Below are 22,874 nucleotides of genomic sequence, written 5' to 3' on the forward strand. Positions count from 1 at the left end.
TCAGTCATAAGTTCTGGGATGAATTTGTTGCATGAATGCACACTGCCACCTATTGGAAAGCTGCCGGCACCACATTTGATCCAAACAGCAGCTCATTACTTCAGATTTACAGTTTATATCTCTGCAGTACAAACAAGTGGGATTTCCCAAAGCGGGATCTGAGGATCCTTGAATGAGTTCATGGTTGTTTCCAGCATCATGAATTACAATTCAGCCCTGATGCTATTACATTTATTAAAATCTGCCCAAGTACTGTATGCATGATGAGTGTCAATTTGAAATGCAAATTTCACTTACTGCAGTATTTTCTACAGTGTAAACAGTTACATAATAGAGTCTAAATTTGAATCAGAGCCTAAATTGTAAACAGGGCTGTGGTGCTGCATGCATATTTGTGTTCCCAGGTCTTTTCATGAATGTTAAGATTTATGACTGTGAACCTCTAACTGGTTCAGACTGTGGCAGCTTCCAGGTGTGACCGCCGTCAGGATGTTTTTTAAAGCAGAGAAGCATTGCAGCAAAAGTACCCTGGTTAAATAGGATAAGGTGATAAACATCTTGCTGTGATTTATAATGCCTACTTTAAAAAGATGTAATTTACTTTTCAGCCATTAGAGGACACTGTCAGTCCATCAGCAGCAGCATGATGAAACTGCAACAGTATCTTAGGGACAAGTACAAAGTTAAAACCAGAATAAATGATCAGAGAAACATTACTAAATGGTGTGATTAGTATGGCATTGATGTTATACATATGCTCTAGATTTCAAATTGACCAGATCTCAACCCAGCTCAACACCTGTGGGATATTTTGGACCAACATGAGAGACAGCGCTCTCCACTACAGTTTTATCAAAACATTAACAGTGGATGAAGTGCTTTGCTCTTTTACTGAAGTAAATGTGCAAGTACCCCAGTGTAAAAAATAGTGTTGCATTAAACACCACAACAGGTAAAGGCGCATTATTAACATAATGCACTGAAAGAATAAAAAAATAACTGATGTTCTCAAGTTTCATATTTTTTATATAAAGTTGCAATACAATCTCCAGAAAAATAATGGCATTGTACATTTCTGCAAACCACTCATACATTACATTTGCACATTATAATGTAGAGGAGGGCTGTGATTATCAGGTGGTTAGATTTAGGAACAAAAAACACTTGTTTGTGGTTAAGAAAATACATCAACTCAGTTTGGGGGGGGTGTCTGGTTCACAGAAGGTGGCTTTAAGTTTTTACACAGAGAGGCATAAGACAGGTAAAATGCAAAGCAACCATAAGTGGCATTTATTGTCTTCCATACAGACAAGACGACTTAGGTGGGCTCTCCATCCTGTGACATAATAAATATTTACACAAACAAACATTAAATCAAATTATAATACAAAGAATGGATGTTTCAAAAAAACAATTTCCTGTTGATAAATTCAAATACACATAGATCCAAAATAATCACGTCTATCATCATTGTATGCATCTCTTTAGCCCCCCCTTTCATCCAAATGGTTTGCTCCTACAGCTTACTAACAGGTGCTGTCGCTAACTCACTCTGTTGCCCCGCCCCCTGCTGAGGTGAGTGCCGTCTCTGCCTGACTCTGCTATCTGAGATATCGCACTAATTCACTAATAGTGCAGCAATGTCTCTGCAAAAAAAACAACCGCTTTTTGTGCCACTATCCGCACAGGAAAAATGGCAACAGGTCACGAGAAAGACCCGCATTTGAGGACTAAAAAACAGCCACAGGTTGCTTAAAAAGCCAAAGGAAACGCATCGATGCCTTCCTAGAAAAGCACATATTTAGGGGCCAAAAAGTTGCTGGAAGCACAGCAGTGACCCATTAAATAACCTGTTGTTGTTGGTGGTGTTGTTGTTGTTGTTGGTGGTGGTGGTGGTCTCAGATAGTGGTCTACAGTGGTCTGCAGCTTGGCAGGAAACTTGCCTGTGTTGACATGACATCTGTTAACCCCTTCACAATGACAAAGTCAGCTCATATAATACATCACTTCAGAAACGTTAATAATATACATATGAAACATACTAATATGGCATATCTGTGGTTTGCAGAAATGTACAATGCCATCATTTTCTTGTGGTGACTGAGCTGAGAGCTGGGTAGTTTGGTTCATTAGTTTAACCCTTTGTAGGGTCACAGGGTAAGGGATCTTGAGATGATTCATGAGAAGTAAAAAAAGAAAAAGTAAAATTTAGCTCTAGAGAGTTGTATTAATTTGGGGGGATTTTCTTCAATCTTTGCTATTGGTGTGGAATTTCAGTCAATTTATATCTTTGGGTCTTGAGCATTTATCAAAATAAAATCCTCGGAGAAGTTTAGAGGGTAAATTGTTCCCTGGTGGAACTGCTGACAACTTATCGGCATCTACACCTTGACAAGCGGCCCCAAGATGATTTTTTTCTGCTTTATAAGCTTTTCAAAGGCTTTTCCAGTGTAAAATCTTATTAACTATAGTAAATTTAACCAATTACTATAGCTTTCACTTAAATGCAGTGGATTAAAGTCTATTTATATACAATTGCATGAACCAGAAATAAGTGCAAGTACCTCATAGTTGTACTCAAAAAGTGTGTTTGTACATAGTTACTTGCCATCACTGTTAAACACCACATGAGGGCACATGTTGTTCATTCTTACAGTACAGCTCAGAGACTTGGAGAATCTGCTGTATGCCATAAAACATTGAAGCTCATGTGGGGGTTCATGGTGGTCCAAAACCTTATCAAGACAGTAGCTGTGTTTGAAACCGTTCACTCTTCACTCACTCACTATTCTCTGTGTAGTGTGTATTGAATAGTGAACCATATAGGGAATAACCAAACAAGATTTTGGACACTACACTGGATTTTTTTCTCCTCTGCACACACAAAACCTCACTGCATTGTGGTTTACAGGAGTAAAATGTAGGTTTCTTCGTACATACACTCAAATTAGCTAAGCATTGTGGGTATTTTATAGTGCACTATATAGTGGATAAAATTAACAACTGAGAATTCAAACACTAACGCAAATAGGGAACACACTAGCATTGATTTTTTGTTTCCAATCTTTAGGTGAATCGGGGTACATCAGATTTTTTATCATCTACTGCTGTTCCCGAAAATTTGAAACCCTGAACTGAGCGAAGTCTTCAAATCAAGTCTGTAATCATTAGAAAACAATTCTAAAAAATTGACCACAGCATGAGGTAGTATATACTGATGGATTATGAGGATGGATGATACGCTGTTCCTGTGTGCCCTCTTGTACTACAGGATACATTTGTGATGAGATCTCAGTACAGAGGGCGTGGGTGGGGGGAGGTGGTGGGTTTGGAGGCGGAGCAACAAGGGGAGCAGAGTGTTTGATGTGACAGCTGGAGATTGTAAGAATGAGGGGTGACACAGAGCTCCAGCTCCCTCAGCCTCGGCCGGTCATCCAGTCAGACTGTCAGTCAGTCACTCCCTGAGAATCCAGCTCTGTTTACTCTTGTGTTATTAACGTGTGTGTGTGTGTGTGTGTGTGTGTGTGTGTGTGTGTCCGTGTTTATCCTCAGGCAATGGATCTGGGAGAAGTGACAGTGTGGCGTGGCCCTCTGTCAGTCGCCCAGTAAAGTGGCATGCGTGTCAGCTCTCCTGACAGACGCTCTCATCCTGCTGGCCAACGATGGCGGCTGCAAATGTGGGACATGTCTTGTGACAGAGCGACACAGCCTACACGACAACTCGGCGTGCAGACAGGACACGAGCAGTCAAGTTTGATGTGAGGGGGGTCACCGCTGTGGGCCCGGGCTCTCAGAGGGTGAGTGAAAGCTGCAGTGATCCTTGCACAGCTGGAGACGCAGCGACTATGCCACACCTCACTTACAGTCTTTTGTTCCTAAATGGATGTAAGAGAAACCTGTTTTTGTGTCAGAGACGGGCTGATGTGGCTCTCAAATGTGCCACATGTAGCATGTTAACATGCATAAATCATTACCAAAGTCACACTGGGACATTGTTAACAGACAGAGCAATCACTGAGAAGACTGACAGCCTCTTCATGTCTCCAATATCATAATGTGCTGATTCCTGGGTAGCTTTATGGTACAAGATTTTGTGGTTTACGGCACGCAGCAGGAGAGAGGGCCGTGTTCTTAGGTGTAACCAGAATCCAATAAAGTATCAAAGATTCTCAGGAGGGCAGAAGGCAGAGAAATGAAAAATCAGTTCGAGCTTAGTCTTTAGAAAAGGAAGCAGAAGTGTTTTTGTGTCGTCATTATGTAAAACTAACGAGACAGAAGATACTCATTCTCTGGAAAAAAAAAAAAAAACAGTTGATTTACTAAAATAGAGATAACTTCAATTATGAAAAAACAACTGAGATCACATATAAAGTTAAATCAACATTTCCACATTTTAATATGGATAATTGTGAGCTGAATGATCACCACTGTTCACCATAAATTATTACAGGATAAAGAGCGGTCACAAACGTTTTGTTTTGTTTGTTTGTTTTATAGAAAGTTCTTTTTGTTTTCTAATACCCCAGATTTGTTTTCCCTGATTTCCTTGCAGAGTTAAGAGATAAAAATGAATTTGATAGTTACAGCTGATGGTTCTAATGTGCACAGTGGGTCATGAAGGTGCTCTTTCTACATTTCCTCTTTCACTTTCTTCAGCATCACAGCAAAAGTTAATAAAGGTAAAACAAGTCTTTTAAAGCTGGCATATTTCAGAAGTTCAACCTTCAGTTGTGTTTGCTAGAATTTGAAATTTGCTAGATTCACTTTTAATTTGCATATTGGTGGCTATTGTGAAAATGACTGTTCTATAAATAGGTTAAGCCTTGAATTAGATAGAATAGGAATTAACCTTCCTATTTCAGCAATTTTCCCATCTTGATCTGACATCAATAGGACGTCAGAAAGACATTGGATTCTTATGTTTGGCCGCCGTTCAATTTTGGTTGAAATAAAAATTGAGTTGAGGATATTTTAAATGTTGTGTGGACATTAACGTAATGATTTTAATGACTAAATGTTGTTTTTCTGTGTCAAGATGATGTTAGCACGAGATGCTTGGGAGACAGTGGATTTAGTTACTTGACAACTCAAATTAATACCAGCAAACCATCAACGTCATCTGTCGTCAGTATTCTGCATCAACGTGATGTTGGGATCTGACATTGTCCTTACATTAAATTTTGGTCACAAGGTAAAGTCAGCCAAATATCAACATTAACAATGCTGAACCTCAGCTTTTAAGCCATCGTGGAAATTATGTCCTGAGAGTGCTCAGAAAAAAATGGAAATTTTAAAATTTTAAAATCTACAATTCCACAACAACTGAGAACTCTCATGTCATGAAAGTTTGATATGATGGACAGCTTTAGAGAAGCTGCTTGATGTGCCTCCACACTGGTGTATATGAGGTGAAATTCACTTTGAAACCCCCTTAAAGATGTAGTTTTCAGATGTCCAAACTCTCAGGAGTCTAACTTGTTTCACGTCATCCCATCATGCACTTCTTCCTCTCTGCCTACAGATGGCACTCTTTGCCACACCTGAGCTCTGACTCACACCGCTGATCTGTGCTCACATCAAGATCCTCAGGTTTCTTTTCAAACTCAGACGGATAGATACTTCATCCCCTCCCTGTGTGGCTGAGTGCTCCGGCACTCTGCTCTGCAAGGATGCACCACACCACCTCCCAGAAATGCGCTGGCCGCAGTTTATCATTGACTGTATTGGGAGCATTTAATGGCACAATCGTGATGGATTCTGTGAGCAGTTGATTTATTGATCACTGTCCTCAGCTAAGCTGTGAATACTCAAATAGTTACCAATCACCTCCAGAAATCACCTCCCTGCACAGCCTTTCTCTTCTGAAGTTGTAAATGGTTTTTGTTCTGCGCCACAGGTGACTTTGAGACAATAATTGATTGACTATTTGTGAGGGATTACATAACAACAACTGAAACTGCGAGGTGTTCTTGTGTTGAATGTGGCCATTTGAGGCTGTCAAGGACTTTCTGCATCCATCATTGAGGAAGAGGAGGGTAGAGCAGAACAGCAGTGGTGGAGAGGAAGAGGGGAGAAGCAGAGGGCGCCTGACAGATGGGCTTAGTGAGTGAATCATTGACAGGGGCCTGCTAACGGATGCTGGCTCCATCAATAGCTCAAAGCCTGTGTGATGAATTACTGCAGACAAACAATGCTGAGTAAGCAAATGTGTTTTTAACAAAGCCAGGTGAAAATATTACAGCTTCTTTTCAGAGCTTCAGACGTCAAAATAGAAGCTGTAGTCATGCACTTCCTTTTTGGGGGTATATTAGAGCACACAGCGAAACACCTCGGCATTTAAATACTTATATTATATATATATTTCTATTTATAAAAGTGGATTTTTATACTTTATATATATTCATTTTTTTATTCTTAATTTGACTCAAATTGTTATAATTCTTTATTGCACACTATATCCTTTTCAGCACAGCTTCAAAGGTGTGAGCATGCAATGAATAAAACCTCCATACCTTGAGCTTTTTAAAAATTATTTTTAGGTTTAATGCATTTTTTTTCAACACATCTTTTATAATCTAAAAAATCTGATATATATGTGAACATACAAATATGTAATTTTAAGAAATATAGCAAACTGATCATGAGAAAGTGGTGTTATTAAAGTAATTACACACATTAACCTATACTGATACACTCAGGGAGACTGCAGATTTGAATCTACCTACTTCATTTCATCTATTGCAAAATTACAGGATGACAACAATAATAATACTTAAAGGTTCAGTGTGTAGAGTTTAGGGGCATCGATTGGCAGAAATCATGTATAATATTCATAACTATGTTTTCATTAGTTTTTAATCGACTAAAAATAAGAATGGTTGTGTTTTTTTCTTTTTTTTATATTAGAATAAGCTGTAAATACGGAGCAGGTTCTCTCCCATGGAGTCCACCATGTTGTCCCATTGAGGTCTTTAGCAGAAACGTTTCCTGATGGTTTGTGTTATTGTTCACAGGCGCACGGTGCATATGCTTTGTTAATGTGCTAACTGGCAAACTAGAGTCAAGATGGTCTTCTAATTTCCCATTTTAAATGGTGATTACAGACTACCGCCATCTTCTGTGTGGAATTATTTCCTCTTCCACAACCCCAACCCTCATTAGTTGGTTGACGGTTTTAGTCTTTGCAGTGTGTACATGTACAACTTTTTGGCCAAGACACAGGCAACATTAGATAATGCAACAGTCTGCTTCTTTGCTGCTAGTTCTTTCATGATGGTATGGTTTGTCTTTGTCTTTACACACAAGACCTTTAAGATTTGAATTAACCCTGTTTATGGTGTTTTTTTTCAGTCACAGTGATTTATGCAATTTCCCTCCAGGGATCAATAAAGTATTTCTGATTCTGATTCTGATTTTCTGTAATTACATTTTCCAGCTTTAGTGGCGGTTTGTGCTATTCCTATCCTGGATTCAAATGACCTAAATATGCACACCTACTATATATATGTGTTTGGTTTCACTGTAAAAAGATTCACAACTTCTTTTGTTGTATTTCTCACAAAGCAGCTGCTCATAAGTGTTTGCTGCCCTCTGAATTCTGGGACGTGCAGTATTAAAGCACACTTGAACTTCCAACCAGTAAACATGAGTGTTGCCAAATCAACCAGGACCGAAGTTTAAGGATTATTACTTCAACAGAAGAAAGATTTAATTAAATGTATCTAAAATCCCCCCCCAAAAAAGACGACTAATATCAAAATTCACGCTTCAGCTTTGTTCCAGATTCTCTGCTGCTCAAAAAGAGTAGCCTAGAAAATGTTGACGCCTCCCTTTCCAAACTAATCCTCTCCCCTCTCTGCGTGTCTCCTCCTCCCCATTACTGCAGACTGAACTCCACCAGGTGCTGCTGGAAACAATAGCCGGCCCATACAGGGATCAATGCCAGGCCACTGATGGGCTCTCATTCCTTCACCAGCAGACGTGATAAATGACAGGGCACATATGTTTCAGCAGCCTAGACTCTAGCCGCCAGCCTCCTTTGTCTCCACATCTAAAGGGAGTTATGCTGTGAAAAATGTAATGCACACACACACACACACACGCACGCACAAACAAAGCACATTCAGAAACACACATACAAGTTTTTGTCAAAAGCCAGGATATGCTGCACTGTGTATCTATGTTTAGACAAGAACTGATGACAAAGACTCACTAATTGGAGGCAAATCCCCATTGTTTATAATAATAGATTTTAGCAAGTACAGTGTGTGATCCTTTTGAAACATTTTGTGTATGCTCTCTCTCCTCCTCCTTCACACTTCTTTCTTCTCTTTTCCTTGGCAGCAGTAAATCCTGATGTCTATACAGGTAGCAGTGCTCTGGCCCCTGCCTGCCGTGTCCCAGGTGTCTTGTCAGCTGTCAGAGACGTCCGACAGCAGACAGGGATGGCATGACCAGCGGGCCGGGCCGTGTTGGACGGGTCAGCCGTCAGCGTTGTGGACAGACAGGCATGTGGCAGTGATCTCCCTGTGACAGGCTGTCAGAGCCACCGGAGAGCCACCAACCAGCGCTCGCCCCCCCTCGCTGTCATCCCACCTGACTACAGACAGAGGGGAAGCTCTGAATTCTCAACTTGGCACCCAGACTCCACTGCTTCCTCCCCCGCTGCTGTACAGTGCATCCATTGTGGCTTCTGATATTCAGTAGGCTTTGGTTATCTGTGAAATGCATTGGTGTGGTGGCTGGCTCAGTAATAGTGCAGCCCTGTATTAGATATTCCAATTGAATGGCGTAAAAGGGTGATTCAGTTCAAGTGCTTTTACCTGCCTCACCTCTTGAAAATATATTCCCGCAGGGCAGACATGCAGAAGCACACAAGTCCTACAAGAGGAGGTGACGCAAACCTAGAAAATGACATAATTGCCATGTTATAACAAGACACATCTCTACAGCTGATCCTTTACCCTGATGGGAGTATTTGCTTTAGTGTTTGTAAGTGTGTTTACCCCAAACCACTCTCTGTCCACCCATCCTCCGTGTCCCTGTCTGACAGGTGACATTTGGAGCAGTTCAGGAGATGTATGTGCCATTTGTATCCATGGCAGGGTCAGAGCGTGTTACATGACCTGCAGGACAGCGAGCTAGAGAAAAGATACTAATCTCGCCCAGGGAATCAATACGGCACAGAGAGGCACTGATAATTGACCGCTGTCAATCAATCAGCGCTGTGTTTGTGCAGCCATTAAACTTCTCTTTGTGAGAGGAGGAAGCACTGTAGGTAAGCACATAGAGAGTAAAACCATGAAAAAGGATTTTTCTTTCACCATTTTATGATGTTAACATCTACAGTGGCAGAAGATGCATTCATATATTTAAGTAAAAATGGCAACACTGCAATAAAAGAATACTCCATTACAAGAAAAAAAGCTTTAAAAAATGTCACACAAGCATGGAAAGTAACAAGTATATTTATTCAAGTAATGTATTGTATCCAATTTATGATACTTTTACTGTAACTTCTTAGTTTGCAGATTGAGATTATAAACACAAAACATAATCAACAACAAAGAATGTATGATATGTTTTGATAGATAGATAAGATCTATTTCATTTCATGTTTATTTGTATAGGGACACATATGTAGCATAAAACTGATGCCACATACTACAACATTTATAGTCTAACAAACTTGCAATGCTTCACCTTTACCAGTGTCAATAATAAAGTCATATGTACCTTAATGCATTAATAATTATAATTCAATACCACATAATGACTGCTTTTACTTTCAGAGCTTATATTACTTACATGTCACTGCTAATAGTTTTGTGCTTTCTCCCTTGTAAAATTTTGAATGCAGGACTTTTACTTGTAATAGAATATTTCTTTGCTGTGTCAGTGACTCTGAACCAGTCTTACCCATTATTCAGCATTAAGCAGTTGCTTAGCCCCCCCGGTCTCTGGGGGCCTCTATTTTTTAACGGATGAGAGGGAATAACGAAAAAAATTTCCTTCCTTCAACTAAAACTGAACAAAATTAGGAGGTCAGTTTAAGAAGACTGTTCATTGGGTTTGGGCTAATGGAGGAATACTATATTTACTTGTTTCTAGTGTGGCTGCTTATAGGTTTCATCTCAGTCTTAACATGCTTATTTGTTCATAATTTGTGCTTAAACTAATATTCACAATATCCCATTTGATTCTGTGTCATGTGAATTGACAACATGTTAAAATGGGCCCAAAATTCTTGGGCCAGCTGTGAATTGCGTCAAGTAAAAGATCTGTCATTGCTCCACACTGATCTACTGTTTTTACCTGCCCTTTTGTCTCATTTAAAAAAAAACAAAAAGAAAAACCAAAATGACCGAAAACTAAGATGTCAACAATAATCCACATTTATCCAAAAATTACATATTGTGATATCTGACTGATTTTGATAGAGCATGCCACATATAGTATTTCTTTTTGTTTCAAGTCGAAATTTCAACACTCTGACTACACCCTGATTTACTGTTTTCATTTGTGGTTATTTTTTTGTCTCATTAGGAGAGCAGAAACATACATTTTTTTAAAAAGTCTTTATTTCAAACCATCAACATACACAGTATCAGAGAAAACATTGGAAGCACACAGATTAAACATTGAGAAAACAAAATGAAAAGCATTGTGATTGCAAAAACAGCTGATCAATCATGTGAGTTAAATGTTATATGTGGACACTAACCCAAAACTTTTCAGCCCTCTTTTTTCTTTTTTCTTTTTTTTACTTATTTAAGCCTGAAAAAACCCAGGTCCATCCTAATTTCTCTGGGCCACCCATTGGCCACATTCTGGATCCCACTTCATCTACTTTTATTGATGAGCCATTTATTGCTCCACCCGCGGGGCACCCCAGTGACCTAAATCAAACACACCTACATGTTGCGTCACAGGTGCAGACTATGTTAGCTTGACTCCGGCTAACATGCTAAAGTGCACACATGTATCTACTGGCGGTTTCTTTTGCTCTAGCTAAGGGTTTTTTTGTCTTTTTAAACCTGTGTGTGAGGACTTTCTGCGGGTTTTCGACAGTAATTTCTGATGTGACCGCATTTAGCTCAACATGTAGGAAAATTTTGAGGAGAGCAGTGGGACAAAGAGGCCCAGTGGAGTGGTTATAGTGGGACACAGAGGACGACTGGACTGCTTGGAGATTTGATGCTTGGAGGATGAAGCAGCACAGCAGCTGAACATAATGCAGATTTAAAGGACCTCGCGTGCACCGGAGCCCTTTAAGAGAGTTGCATCATCTCCATTTGCTCCTAAAGACCGTTTTTTTCACAGCAATGGCGGAACATGGAGCATCTCAATAGTTCCCGGAAGTAGCATTAATTGCTAGCGGCGCAATGGAGTTGCAGCAGGGAAGACCGTTTGTGATGGGCTTTAACAGGGTAAGACGTCTAAAGAATCGTTATTTATATTATCAGCATATTTTAGCTAAATTAACATGTGCATTAAAGCATGATATTGGATTATCTGCTGCTAAATTAGTAGATTTACGAAGTAGTAACAGATATGCTAACAGTTGTAGTGCACTAGCATGCACACAGCTCACAGAGTGACGTTCACACAGGTGAGTACAACAACGACGACGTCATCAACTGCTTGCGAGGCAAGATTGCGTGTAAACGCCACAGTGTAACGTGTGCAGCGTCCTTCAGGCTGTAATATGTGTTTCTGTAGCTCCTGTGCAGTTTAATATCCAAACAGCCCCATCATGATTTTATTCTGCCGTTGATTCTGTAAAAAAGTGTCAGGTTATCTAATTTGTGTTGCTAAATATTGCATTTTGCATTTGCAGGCATTGCATTTATTGTCGGTCATTTTTGTCTGAGTTTTGTCTCTTTTCTGATTAACTTAAACTGATTAATAATCAGTTGCACAGGCTGCAAAAGTGCCAGCTACAGAAATGTAATATTTACTGTTAGATATAAATGGTCATGCAGATTTTGTTGTTATACATGTGTGTACATTGACATTTAATGTAATGATGCTTGATGCTTGAGTAACGTTTCTTAAAGGTATAAGTATTTGTAGGCCACTTGTTTACAATATTCTAATACACTTTCCACCTCCTGTTGTTACATAGCCAGGTCTGAAACTAAACATTATGAAATAAGAGTTATGACAAAAAGTTAAGACACTGAGAGCTTTTTATTTCAACAGTTAAATGACTTTTCAACACAACTGGTGTGTGCATGTGTCTGCCTGTTGTAGGAATAGACAATTTGGGGATATTTGGCCGATAACCAATACCAATATAGATGTATCCATTTAACATGATATTATGCATACTCTTATGGTGGCCCACAAGCAGATGCAGACATGAAATACAGTTCTTTTCAGTGTATTTAACATTCATTCATTGTGGAAAATAAAGAACATTCTTCAACTTAGGTTTGATGTTTTGTACATGTTAATGTAGTCTTTAAAAAACATACATAATGGTTTGTGATATCGGCAGAAATCAGCATGTAGGCTGTCTATTTTAAAGGCAATATCTGCCGATACCAATGACATGCCAATATTATTAGTCTGTTGATTTATGTGTGTGCTTGTCTGTACTGCACTTGAGTAGAAAGTGTAAAACTATCCTGTGTTCAACCATGCCCGGTCTTCCCTAATTACTTTCCAGCTCTGAAAGTCAAATGCATCTGTGGCTTGAAATTTCCTGAGCTGTTTTAATCTTTTGTTGCTATTAAAGAAATGTCCCCTCAGAGACATGTGTTGTAAAACACTGTCAGTACCTTACGGTTAAAACCCAAATTTCGAACGTCGTAACATTTGTAACCTGCCATAGGAATTTTACAGTACAGTTACAATATAGTTTAATGTTTTGATGAACTTGGCTTTTCACTGTTGGGTTTGCTGGCATTGTGCAGTACAGAACATCAGTTGTCGTTTTTATCACTAATTATCTAAGAAAAGATCCTGCACATACACTCTGCAATCACAAAGGCATATGTTACATTAACAAAAGTATTTCCACAAACATGTCTGTGACAAGAGTGATTGAACACTACTCTGTTCTAGCATGTCTGGCTGTGTTAATGGGTGGTGCAGTTAACAGCGTCTGGACTGTTGGTGCACCACAGAGGATACACACATGCAGACCTGCACAAACACAAATGGAAACACACATGGATATGCACACACACACACACACAGCACACCAGAGGCGTAGACAACAAATGCATGTGATGTTCGGAGAGGAGGTGACATCAGAATATGCAAAAAAAGACTTTGCCGCAGGCCAGAGATTTTTAATGATGAATCCATTCATTATAGAATAAGGTCATTATGCTTTTGTTGTCATGAAATGTACACATTCATCATCAGTCCACCCAGGACCGAGTCCATTGTCCCTCTTCTCCGGACGACCTTGAATGGAAAATTTATAAAGTGAAAAAATAACAAACACACACAAATACAAACACAGACGCAGCGCAAACATGCATACGAGAACACACGTCCACATCCCCAAGGACAGCAAACATACACACCATGAAATATTTTACTAAACCGCCGCTCATTTCATCCGGCCGTTTATAAAGCAGGAGAGGAAATGCAACAAAACGATGCTTTTTTTGTCCGTGTTGTTCAGCTGTTTCAAATCCTTAGCAGAGACTAAACCAGATATATGAGCCTGTAATGAAACATTTTATGCTAATTGTATTTGTTTATGAGCAAATTAATGGCAGCCGTGCAAAACGGATGATGATGTGAGCACATACACAACATGATAGGATTCCTGAGGAATTCATTAGCTGTTTGCAGGTAATTAGAGGAAATAATTAAGGTGATTAGAGTGTGCACATATATACACACATTCACACACACACACACACACACACTTGTACAGTATACATCAAAAGATCTCCCCGACCGCCCCTCCCTTGGTTTTTCAGCAACTCTTTGTGGAAAGTGCTGACAGTGCTGTCTAGAATAACCCAATCACTGAATACAGAGAGATTTTGATCCCTCTTTCTCCCCTCATCTTCTCCTTCCCCGTAGGTCTCCTGTTTGTAAGGTTCCCCTCCAGTCACAAATCCCTCATAGCGGGCCCGGCCACAATCTGACACATGCAGAGCTGGCATATTGGTGCTCCAAAGATACAATCGAGTGGAGAGCCGTGGCAACACAATGCAGGAGTGATAAATCAACAAGCTGGAACTCCAAAATATAGACAGCACAGCTTCACAGACAATAGCCCGCTGTCCGTCTGAATAGCAGGTCAGTAACTAACACACACACACACACACACACACACACACACACACACACACACACACACATAGTATGTATATAAATGCAGTACTCAGCCATGCACGTCCTGCAAATATCAAATGTTCATGTGTCTAGCAGGAGCTGTAACATGGAGGCTAAAACCCGCTGATTATCTGAGTGTAATAAGCAAGCAGCCTCTTCTCCAGTGTAATTGGTCTGCAGTGGATCTGCAGCCGAAGCTCGTTAGTGTCACAGCAGAAATAATCACGCAGTAAAAACCCCTCCTGTGACTGATCACCATATATCATGCACATACACACTCACAGATGCATGAATGATTCCCTCACACACACACACACACGCACGCACACATAAGCTCTTGATAGGTGGAGCTTTAGTGTTGTAATGCAGATTTGTGCATTAATGCAGGATCTGGAGAGCGAGCGTAATAGGTTGCCATGTGAGTTGGAGGCGATTTGATTTATTTGGATACATCTTTGTTGCTATTTTGTGCTACAAAATTGTTTTAAATGCTGCTTTGCGCCGAGAATCTCCAGCCTAAAACGCAGGAAGAGCCTGTACAAATGCAATTTTAAGTTTCATCCCCCCCCACTGAAATATGAGTTTCGAGTGACATATTGTATATGTGATTCTCTGAAACTGGCACAGGCAAATATCTTCTGTCACTCAAATCCTTCACGTTCAAGAATATGAGATTTTTGTTGATGTATGACTTGAAGCTGCCAGGTTTTCCACCAAAACAAAGATTTATTTCTCTCACTTGTTCTTTATTTTTTTAATCGTCTCTTTCATATTCTTACTCTTAGTGATAAAAAAAACTTTTTGGGTGTTTCTTTATGAATATATATTATGTCTGTAAGGATGGAATCTGATTTATATACCAGTCAGTTTTTCTCATCCCAATCAAATGTACCCTCCTACGTGTTAACGGCGAGACATGTGCTCCATCTGGTTTGACTGCTACGGAAACACCTCTGCATGCTGTATCTGCATGTTGTTCTAGATACGGGAACAATAAGAAAAACCTCCTCCTGATTCCAGCCTTTCCATTGCAGAAAATATCACTGATGTGCCTCGGAGAGAAATAGCTCTACACGAGCGCTCCTATGAGAAGAAATACTGAGTAGATGGCTTTGGAGCTATTACAGTTAAAAGAGTGCAGACCCTTTCATTGTTTAAGATGAAGGTGAAAGGCAGTGTGCGTACGTGTGTGTGTGCGTGTGTGTGGGTGGTGACTGATGATCCTGATTCAGAGAGGGGACCTACACACCGTCTGAAACAGAATCAAACTCCGACACCCAGGTATACACCACCTGCACCAGAAGTCATTTAAATGTCCTCCTGGGCCATCGCAGCATCAGGAAAATTCAATCACCCTGTCTGCTGTTGGAGGGGGGACAACGTTCTCTGAGATTACTTGCAAAGAAACTTAATAGCTAAGAGCATTAAATGCTGGTTGTTGCTAGCACTGCTGCCAATAGTGAATAAATGATTTTGGCAGTGTATACAGACAGGGAAATCAATACCAGAGGGTTTTCTGTGGCGTCGGGCTTCTGTATTCATGTAAACATGGGAAGTGGTTTTCTTCGCACCTCAGAGCGAGATTACCTCTCACCACTGGAGGCTTGCCCGAGTGCAGAGGAAGATGCAGCTCTCAGCTTGAGTCTGCCACCGGCAGGAAGATGATATTTGAGCACCTATTCCAATACGACGTATGCAAATACCAGGCAATTTTTTTTTTCTCCTGGTTGCCCACGCTACATGTCAGTGTGGGGAGAGAAAAAAATGTCTGCTTTGATAAGTGAGTGTTCAAGCAGAATAACTGTTGCACGTTTAGTGGCAGCTGCCTAGAAGGCTTGAAATTGTGTGATCAGTGATAAGCTGAAGCAACATTTTATGAAGTGTTTCTGTTCTGCTTTGTGTAAGCTGCTGGCTCTTTTGCTCTTTTGCTGTCCCTTCCCCGCCTGTGACCCCGCTCTCCATATCGCCATCCAGACTTCAGTTAGGGGGCAAATGGAGGGATGGAGACGGGAGGCTGAGAGGAGGCGGAGGGGGAGGAGGAGGCAGTGGTGTGAGGGGGCTACTGCTCAGCCATAGTGACCGGGTGAAAAGGCAGTGCAGATGTAATTTGTCCTCAATGGCTGTTTGGGAAGAGTAATTGTGGTGACATTGGCGGGTCGATAGTATGGATTTTTTGTTTGGAGTGCCCTGTGTGTGTGGTGCTAAGGGGAGGCCAGGAAATATAACACTGCTGCTCAAATACAATAAAAATGGATCGAGGGTGTGGTGGTTGTTTGCAGAGCTGGTAGCCATCGTTTGGCTGTGGATGTCATACTGTAGCTGCTGTGGTTATCAAATACACCCCGCCGTTCTGCCCTATTAACACCAAATGTTCGAGGCTTCAAACAGGTCTTTCACACGGGTTTAAACGCTGGAACAAAACCATCACTTAGGACGTGTTTTACTGGAGAAAATGTGTGTCCAAATAAACCACACATAAGAGTGGCTGTGCACCGAAACAAATTTGTTAAGCCCTTAAAAATGTACTTCCCTAAAAATCACGACTTATTGATAACGACACATAGCACTCAAAAAGGTCTGGAGCAGAAGCGTCCAGATATTAACGCTGCGATGTGTTGCTGATGAAAGAAAATGCGGAGGTTTGCAGCTGAATCAAAGGGGTTCATCGGTTCGTTGGTTGACCCCATGTTCCAGTGATTGTACAGTAGCGGTGGGGGGTAAGGAAGAAGCCTCAGGGGAGGCCAGCAGACGCCTGCTCTGGTGTCCCAGTCAACTCTAACATGATCAGGCAATGGTGTGTGAGGACAATGTGTTTTGTCCACCCTAAGAAATGTAATGAGGGAGAAGAAAAGGGGTTATGACACAGAGGAGGGACGCGTACTGTCTGTCATGTAATGGATGAAGACTCTTGGGGGGGCTATAAGGTCAGCATGTACACTACTGTACATTTAGAAACGCTCACATAAACATGCATGTTTTTGAAAAACCTATTAAGTTTACCTTCATTTAAAGGTCTGGTGTGCAGGATTTAGAGGGATACTGGCAGATATTGAAGTAGCCTGTTTTTTCTTTAGTGTGTAATATTGTTTTTGTGTTGACCACCGTATTTAGAAGGCCCTCCATGATTGGCGCAGTCGGAAAAATCCAGATTTTTAATGTTAAACTGTTTTATTCGGTGTTTTCACTTGTTTTGGGTCCTATTTTTGTGGAGAGGAAAAGACCTCTGCCGATAATTTAGCCCTTGGAGAAAACCTCCTGAATGTCTAGACCTTAAAATTATCAGAAATAAAAATGTGAGCACGCATGAGCAGCGGCTGGGAACCTGTCTCTGATGAGCCAAACCCTGTAGGAGAAACACAGATTCGTAACACGAAATTGTTTTATTTTGTGTATTTTACAGTTTAAATCACCCGGTCTGTTTGATTAAGAGATGAGGAGGTCTGTGTGGATAATTAGGCTCTGGCAAAACATGAACGTCTGGATCAGGAAAAAGTTGAGCACACATTTGCAGGTGCTGGGCCAGCGGCCAGTCTGCGACATTTTTGGAACAGTATTGGAGATATGCTGATTTGCAAAGTTAAACTGCTTTATTTAGTGTTTTTAACCATTTTAATCACCTGGTCAGTTTTTTTTTGGAGAAGAGGAGACAGCTCTGGATAATTCAGCTCCTGGTAAAAACCTGAACAACAAACAGGAAATCCAAACAGGAGATGTTTTCAGCTGGTCGCAATGTGCAATCCTCAAAGCTAAAGACCACTAAATCGCCCTAAATCTTACAAACTGGACCTTTAATCGGGTAAAAACCTCTGAGATCTGGCCAAGAAACATCTGCTGGAGAATTAATGTGTAAAAATATGTTATTTCTTTGGCATTCATCCCAGTTAATGAACAGTGTACGTCCCGCCTTGATAGGACGCTTCCCAACGAGCACAGGGCCACCTCATCGAAGATAGCCCAGCCAGCCCCGTCTGTGTCACCCCCGTCATCTCACATCAGGTCCTGTTTCACTCCAAAGCGGTGCTCTTTGGGTAAAACCATTAACAGAGTCAACAGACACAAACAGGACCACATTTTGACACTCAGCCGCCGCCCTGACGTAACCAAGCGCGACACCTGACGTGGGGAAAAGGTCACACGACTCGTCAAAGAGACAGGGGTGCCTCAGACAGAGGACGTGAGGACTCAAAAACGGACGCCTCCCGACGGTGATGATGGACACATGGCTGAAGCATGGCCTTCTGGGAGCGGTGGGAGGAGTGCACGTCCTGCCGGGAACTGTCCCTTCCGGTTCCTCTGGCCCGCTGACGAGTGGTGTCCTCGCCGATCTCACATGATGAGGCTCACGCTAAGAAGGCAAGAGTGGTTAAGTGTGGACAGTTTCACACGTAATCAGAGCAGGCGTGACTGTTGTCGGTGCTTGTAAAAGTTTAGTAGAGATTCACATGGTCGCTAATCAACCTCACCAAACAGAGCTTAGAACTCTGTGCGTTTTACTCTGAAATGTTACACAATATGTTTACCATGACATGATTAAGTTGCATTTATTTTTACAGAAATTCCATAGATTGGGGCGGTTGTGGTTCAGAGCTAGAGCGGGTCGTCCTATGATTGGAGGGTTGGCGGTTTGATCCCCAGCTCCTTGGGCAAGACACTGAACCCCAAATTGCTCCTGGTGGCTGTTTCATCAGTGTGTGAGTGCCTGTGAATGTGTAAAAACTGAGCACTTTGTACGGTAACCTCAGCCACCACTGTATAAATGCGTGTGTGAATGGGTGAATGGGACTCAGAGTGCGAAAGCGCTTTGAGTTGTCAAAAATGACTAGAAATGATCTATAGGTGTAGGTCCATATTGTCGTTGTCAAGTGCAAACCTCGTATCTCCACATTTCACTATTTTCTTTTTTTCATAAAGTAGTTCATAAAGTAGTTCTTTTGCCCCCCCTTTGCACTTTAGCAACTTAACTATTGCTTAGCCAACTAAGCTAAGTTTTTGGGTGATTTTTGACAATTCAAATACCAAATCCAATGTATGGATATTGTTTGTGCAGTTTTCTTAATTTGTAAATGTGGCTGTAATGTAAGTGAGACTTTTAGCCGGTTAAGTAAAAGACAATAAGAAGAAAACAAAGTAGCCTACATGACAGATGAAAGTGTGAAGTGTTAGCCTTTTATCAAATTATCATATATTTCTAGTACTCTGAATTCGTCAAATGATTGATAGGAAGACAGATACACTCTCATATCTGTTTGTTAAATATCAACAGCCAACAGCTGGTTAGCTTAGCTTAGCATAAAAACTGGAAACAGTTAACCTGCGTCTGCCCAAAAGGTAACATAAAGCTGAGGACCAACACCACTTATTAACACATTAAGTCATGTTTTTTCAATTGAAATCCTGAAACAGCCTGATGTTCATTCACCCCCTTGTTCACACTGCGTCCAGTTGCGAGGAGGTGTCACAGGCAATCTCTTTACCTACGAGCTAGGCTGTTTTTGTGCTAAACTAAGCTAATGGTCTCCTAGTTATAGCTTTATATTTACTGTATAAATATGAGAGAGGTATCAATCTTCTCATTTAACTCTCAGCAAGACAGAAAATAGCTCTCAAGCATGTCTTCTATTTCGTCTGTGCCCGGATAATCTTGAAAAATTGAATGTTTCACTACGAATCTGGCTCCTTAAACGTGTGGTTAAACCAAAATCAAAAAGAAGTGTTACCTTTGTGGCACCTTTGATAGTGGACTTTGCATTGCATATTAGATTCATCAGTTTTTTAATTGACTCGTGTAACTGTAGATACACAAAGTGTAATTGGAGCAGAGTGCCAGGGGCAGATGAAATGGAGAGACTGGCTATAGAGAGCTAGTGAGGCAGGGAGAGAAAGAGGACGAGGGTGAAAGAGAGATGGAGAGTCCCTGGGGCCCCATTAGAGGCAGTTCTGAGGGCCTGTGACATCTGACTGGATCAGTGTTCTTCAGTCAGAAGCTCTCCTCTTATCCACTCCTCTACTGGAGTCAATAAACACATCACCTACGCACAAACACATTCACACACAGTAACTGAGCCTCTGGGGTGAACACCAGATTAGTTCATTTAGAGAGGGTTTGATTCTTTTTCCTTGACGGTACACAGCTTACTAAGGACTTAATGAGAATGTCAGTGCTGTTGCATATATGTGCTGCACCTGGGATTGAATTTTTTTTTAAAGGAAAGTTGTTTTCATTTTTACCCTGTAACTACAAATCTGTGTGCTGCTCAGGGTGTACATGTTTGAAGGATTCTTGAACTTTTTGGTCTGCAAAAAAGGCAGTTAGCAAAGACTGCCTGCTAGCTTGACAGAAAAACCAACTGACGAGCCGTAAACACTTTTCTCTCCGCGCTGACAGTGCGGTGGCACCAAGCAGGGTGAAACTTTGAAAGTCAAGCGGTCCTTTATCCATCCCTGCTCTGACCTTTCTGCTAGGCTGCCCTGTATTCACTGGCTGTCAGTGTGAGTTTGTCAGGAGCCATCCGTCTCTGTCCACCTCCACCCCCCTCCCCAAATCCCTGCCGACCCATTAGCCGCTAGGATCCGGGGGAGCGGCGGCATGGCCGGCCTATGGGGGCCTCTCCTCCCTCCCTCCTTCCTCCTCCCCCTCAGCTCTGGTATCCACTGTAGCACACAGCTCATCCAGGTACCCCAGAGAGTGCACAGCTAGCTGGCTATATATATACAGTATGTAGCAAAAGCATCAACACAGCACTACTGTCTGACGTGCGGCCCATGGGAGCTGCAGAGAGGCTGATAGCTGCTGGGACAGAGGGAGAGCTGGTGGCATCACTGCAGGGGTAATGCTGCTGCTCCACACTGATCTATAGTGTCTCAGCCCTAACAGTCTGCGTCTTTGCGGACCAGAAGCCAGTTGCACCAACTCTTTGTGAGTCCAAACTAGTTATAATAAGTCATGGGCGGATAATGAGAAGCTGGGCCCCTTTGTGGTCGTTTTGCCTTGTTTTTTGTTTTTGTTTTGTGTGTCTTTGTGGTCTTTTTTGTCTCTTCTTAGTCTGTATGTGTTAATTTGAGTGACATTTTGCAGGTGAAGGCCAGGAGGGCCCCCGAAACTTTGGGCCCCGTGCCTGTGCCCGATAGGCCTGTTCAGTAGTTCATCCATGATGTAAGTGATTACTGCATTCATGGAAATTTATTGATCATTTGCTGGTATTGGACATAAATTCTTCACAACAGACTTACAGCAAACAAAAACACAAAGGTACAATATACATGTTTCAGACATGTTTCAGACGGGGAGATTTATGCACCACACAAATGAATTTTTAGGAAGAGTTTTGTTTTTTTGAAACATATTTAGACCCAGTAACTTCCAGGTGTAAGAGCTTTATATGAGTTAATGTCCGACCTGTTTGAGATTGAAGAGTGAAGTCGCTAATATGAAATACAGTCAAAATGTGTAACCTTACACTTGATTAAATGATGTTTCAATAATGATGTAGCATTAAAGGAATACTTCATTCATCAAAATAATAATTTGTATATCAGTTACTCAACCCTTGTTATATTGAATTTGTCAAGAAATCTTGTTTTCTTGCCTCCGCAGTGAGCAAAGAATGAAAAAAAAAGAAAAATCTTAAAACATAAATGCAAAGGAGGGTCGACTTCAACAACAGCAAAATAAAACCTGAACATCTGTTAACAATCTCGCACACAACTTATGCAATATGATTAAGTTACGTTTATTCAGTCCTATGCTCAGCATTTCTGAAACACACGTATATTTGTTAAAACTTCACTATTTAAAATACTTCCAAATACAAGTGACACATCTAGGCAAGTGCATGCGTTTGAGTCAGAGTTCAAATAAATAATATACATAATAAAGTCTGAGTGAACATGCTTGTGTTTGGGACATACTGAGCATACACTGTAAAAATAAACTATTTGTTTAGACTGTAGTGGGTTAGTGTCCAGACTGCCTTAAAATTCTAAGATGACTGTTTTTGTGAAGACAAGTTGAGGTAAAATTAATTAATACAGCTTCTCCTCAAATTCAGTCAACTAAGGAATTTAAGGCAGCCCAGACACCAAACTTTTACAGTTAAAACAAGTAGTTTATTTTTACAGTGTACAACTGGATGACACTTGGATTATTGCACAAGTCGTGTGAGAGTTTTAAAATTGGTGTTTTGATATAATTTTGCTGTTGTTAAACATAGTCCTCCTTTTACTCCAATGTATCTAGAATATTCTCCTAATTTGGATTCTTTGCTCGGTTCACATTTTTCCTGTAAATTTGTAAGATTTTAAATTATGTCTCCTGAAATTAACACAAACATTACAAAACTATGACATCAGGTTAGTTTAACATAATCGTATATTTTTCACTCATTCTAAACTGCATAAATACTACTGAACTCTGAAACACGTATTCATCCATGTATGTCATATATGAGTAAAACTAAGCAATACTTGCATTTATAAAGAGCTGGCTGGTTGCTTTTGATTGGACAGTGCTCACCAGAATAAATTGTATGGTTTTGCAAACCACATTTTTTCTTTTTAAGTAGCAGATA

General features: G+C 40.8%; 1 protein-coding gene and 1 long non-coding RNA gene across 2 annotated transcripts in view; both read left to right on the forward strand.

Moving 5' to 3' along the window:
- Positions 1-1,522: 1,522 nt before the first annotated feature.
- Positions 1,523-10,331, forward strand: LOC148189166 (uncharacterized). Its single transcript, XR_015776885.1, has 4 exons — positions 1,523-1,575; positions 3,553-3,797; positions 7,886-8,076; positions 8,344-10,331. It is a non-coding gene; the product is annotated as an uncharacterized LOC148189166 (long non-coding RNA).
- Positions 10,332-10,913: 582 nt separating this feature from the next.
- tshz3a (teashirt zinc finger homeobox 3a) overlaps positions 10,914-22,874 on the forward strand; it is a 50,263-nt gene continuing 38,302 nt past the window's right edge. Inside the window, exons 1-2 of the mRNA XM_088080041.1 lie at positions 10,914-11,429; positions 14,053-14,271. The gene's annotated coding sequence lies outside the window, so the exon portion shown is untranslated. The remainder of the gene's footprint in view (positions 11,430-14,052; positions 14,272-22,874) is intronic.

Source organism: Plectropomus leopardus, chromosome 7 (assembly GCF_026936395.1).
Source record: "Plectropomus leopardus strain MGB_pleo_1.0 chromosome 7, ASM2693639v1, whole genome shotgun sequence".
Taxonomy (NCBI): Eukaryota; Metazoa; Chordata; class Actinopteri; order Perciformes; family Serranidae; genus Plectropomus; species Plectropomus leopardus.